Source organism: Sorex fumeus, unplaced genomic scaffold (assembly GCF_029834395.1).
Source record: "Sorex fumeus unplaced genomic scaffold, SorFum_2.1 ptg000064l, whole genome shotgun sequence".
NCBI lineage: Eukaryota > Metazoa > Chordata > Mammalia > Eulipotyphla > Soricidae > Sorex > Sorex fumeus.
In genome coordinates, this window is record NW_026606121.1 from 1,742,197 (window position 1) to 1,746,118 (window position 3,922).

Sequence of the window (3,922 nt, forward strand, 5' to 3'; positions counted from 1 at the left end):
GCACTCAGGAATGACTCCTGGCGGTGCCCGCGGGACCATATGGGATGCTGGGAATCGAACCTGGGTTGGCCGTGTGCAAGGGCAAACGCCCTACCCGCTGTGCTATCACTCCAGCCCCTGGTTTTGTTTTTTTTTATTTTTTAGAAAACCCTGACTAATAAACAGACATTTACTAGGACTTGTGTCCTTGGGAGCCCTGATTCCAGCTTCTCTATGGCCTTGAAAGGCTTTCAAAAGCAGTTTTCAGCGGCCAGAGCAATAGGACAGTGGGTAGGGCATTTTCCTTGCATACAACCGACACGGGCTCAATCCCTGGCATCCCATATGGTCACCCACTGCACTCAGTAATTCCTGAGTGCAGAGCCAGAGCCAGGAGTAACCCCTGAGCACTGCTGGGTGTGACCCTAAAGGCCAGAAAAAGAAAAAGAAAGAAAAATAGCTGTTCTCAGATTCTCAATTTGTTCTGGATCAGCAAATAGCTCTTGGGGTAAGCATTCCAGAAATGCTCAGCTCACTCTTTCTTTTTTTTTTTTTTTAATGTGGGAGTACTGCTACTTATTCAGCCACTGATTAAGCTAATTGAAGTGGACATGAACTCTACATTACTTTTTTTTAATTAATTTTTTAAAATTTATTTTTTAAAAAATTTATTTAAAATTTTTTTTTACTGAATCAGTGTAGATATACCTTTCAAAGCTGTTCATGATTGGATTTCAGTCATACAGTATTCCAACACCCACCCCTCCACCAGTGTACATTTCCTAGTACCAGTGTCCCCAGGTTTCCCCCCATCCCCCTCCCCCTACCTCCCACTCCCTGCTTGCCTCTATGGCAGGTGATTTTCTTCTCTCTCTCTCTCTCTCTCTCTCTCTCTCTCTCTCTCTCTCTCTCCTTTTGGGCATTGTGGTTTGCAATATTGGTTATCAAGAATATTCCTTTCCCTACATTTAACCCTCAAATCTTGTCCAGCATGATCATTTCCAGCTATTATTGTCATGTTGTTCACGTCTCTATCTTACCTACCCTCAACCCCACACACACTTGTGGTTAGTTCCAACCAGTGACTAGTCCTCCTAACCTGTTTTCCCTGGCCATGAGTATTAGTCTTCTACTATATATAGCTTTATATTCCACAAATAAATGCAATTATTCTGTATCTGTCCCTCTCCTTCTGACTCATTTAACTCATTTTACTCTCCACCCTCATTTCACTCTCCATGTCCATCCATTAAAAGGCAAATTTCATGACTTTATATTTTCTGACAGCTGCATAGTATTCCATTGTGTAGATGTGCCGTAGTTTCTTTATCCATTCTTCTGTTCTCGGACACTCAGGTTGTTTCCAGATTCTGGCTACTGTGAATAGTGCTGCAGTGAACATAGGAGTGCAGATGGTGTTTCTGCTGTGTTTTTTTTTTTTGGGCCCTTAGGGCATATTTTCAGAAGTGGCATTGCTAGGTCAAATGTGAGCTCAGTTTCTAGTATTTTGAGAAACATCCATATTGTTTTCCAGAAAGGCTAGACCAGTCGCTTTCCCACCAACAGTGAAGTAGAGTTTCTTTCTCCCCACATTCACCCCAAAACCAGTTACTTTTGTTCTTTTGGGTATGTGCCAGCCTCTGGTGTGAGATAATATCTCATTGTTGTTTTGATCTGCATCTCCCTGTTGTTTAGTGATGAAGAGCATTTTTTCATTGAATATCCATGAGATAGACCATTACAAAGCTGTTCATAATTGGGTTTCAGTCATACAATGATCTAGCGCCCATCCTTCCACCAGTGTACATTTCCTGCCATCAATGTTTCCTGTTTCCCTTCACCATCCCCCGACAGCCCATGCCCTCCCAACCTCCCTCTATGGGAGGCATTTTCCTTCTCTCTCTCTCTCTCTCTCTCTCTCTCTCTCTCCTTTTTCTTTTGTGCATTAAGGTTTGCAGTAAAGGTACTAAGAGATCACGGTATTTGTTCAGGGTGTTCAGTGTTTTTTCAGGACAGTAAGGTTGGAGTACCAGTTCACTCTTGATCTCTTTTTCTCTTGACTGTTGGCCTGGTAAGTATTTTACTGCCTTTTGTTTTTGTTGATTTTGGATCATATCTGACCATGCTTGGGATCACTCCCTGTAGTGATGGGGGAACCATGCGTTGCAGCGATTGAATCTGAGCCTTCCACATGCAAAGCATATGCAGCTGCACTTTGAACTATCCTCTCAGTTCAGTATTTGCCTCCTTTTAAGCTCACCTATCTTTGAGTAAATATTTTGTATATTTTGCCCATTTTTCTTGTTATTTGGAGTGGTCTTTTTCCCTGGTTTTCTATTACGAGAATCATTTGGTATTTAAAAAATTACTCTGTCTATATATTGTATTTTGCCAAATCCCATTACATTAATTATCTCTATACATTATTGCATTGTTTATTTTTTTAACAGTGTATTGTTGCAGGTTAGAGGGAATATTTAGTTCTTAGCCAACATAATGCATGCCATTGTGTTTATTACAAATGTTATCATTAGATCCAAGATGGCGGCCAGCAGGAGGCTGATGAAGGAGCTTGAAGAAATCCGCAAATATGGAATGAAAAACTTTTGTAACATCCAGGTTGATGAAGCTAATTTATTGACTTGGCAAGGGCTTATTGTTCCTGATAATCCTCCATATGATAAGGGGGCCTTTAGAATTGAAATAAACTTCCCAGCACAGTACCCATTCAAACCACCGAAGATCACATTTAAAACAAAGATCTATCACCCAAACATTGATTAAAAAGGGGAAGGTCTGTCTGCCAGTAATTAGTACTGAAAACTGGAAGCCAGCAACCAAAACCGACCAAGTAAGCCAGTCCCTCTTGCACTGGTGAACGACCCCCAGCCTGAGCACCCACTTCGGGCTGACCTACCTGAAGAATACTCTAAGTTCCGTAAAAAAATCTGTAAGAATGCTGAGGAGTTTACAAAGAAATATGGGGAAAAGCGACCCGTGGACTAAATCTGTCATGATTGATTCCAGCAAGTGTGAGCAGAGACCCCGAGCAGTACATTCAAACACCCGCAAAGCAGGACTCTGTGGAAAATTGGCTCGTGCCACTGCCTGGCGTTCGCTTGTGGCAGTTACTAACGTTCTACAGTTTTCTTAATCAAAAGTGGTCTAGGTAACCTGTAAAGATTAAAAATTTAAGATGTTCTAGTTCTGCTTTCTTTGTTTTAAAAATCACTGCTTCAATCTACTTTAAAAGAATGGTGTTTCTCTTCTTTTCCAAATTTATCCCAAATTTTCAATTTACATTTAGTCCTCAAAAGTTAAAAAAAAGAAAAAACTAAAAAAGGTTGTGGTTCCCCTTTGCCCCTGCCTCATTCAGTTTATTTTTTACTCATTCACTTCCCCAGATCCAAGCCTGGTCTCCTACACAAGAAGAGACAGTGCTGGCATTTCTGGTGCTATCTCTCTTCCTGTGTCGGTCACACTGCCTGGTGTGTGTGTGGAAGTTGGTTCAAATTCTCCTGACTCCAGTTTATAACATCTTTTTTTTTTAAACAATCTAACCAACTTATTTTCCCTCCACTATGCACCCCCCTCCCCATGCTATAAAAAGGGAGGCTCAACTTTTCTGTAAAAATCTGGCAAATTGTTACCACAGTAACATTGATTAAATGGGCAACCCCCCCAAATGTTATCATTACAGAACTCATTAAGAATAAAATAATTAGGGTTTAAAATACTGGTATTAGGGACTGGAGCAATAGCATGGCAGGTAGGGTGTTTGTCTTGCACGCGGCCGACCCGGGTTCAATTCCCAGTATCCCACATGGTCTCCCCGAGCACTGCCAGGAATAATTCCTGCGTGCATGAGCCAGGAGTAACCTTGTGCATCGCCAGGTGTGACCCAAAAAGTGAAAAAAAAACTTGTATTATTTGGAAATTTTTT

General features: G+C 41.3%; 1 pseudogene; it reads left to right on the forward strand.

Annotated features, from left to right (window-relative positions):
• Positions 1–2,520: 2,520 nt before the first annotated feature.
• Positions 2,521–3,653, forward strand: LOC130036650 (ubiquitin-conjugating enzyme E2 L3-like; annotated as a pseudogene).
• The last annotated feature ends 269 nt before the right edge of the window (positions 3,654–3,922 follow it).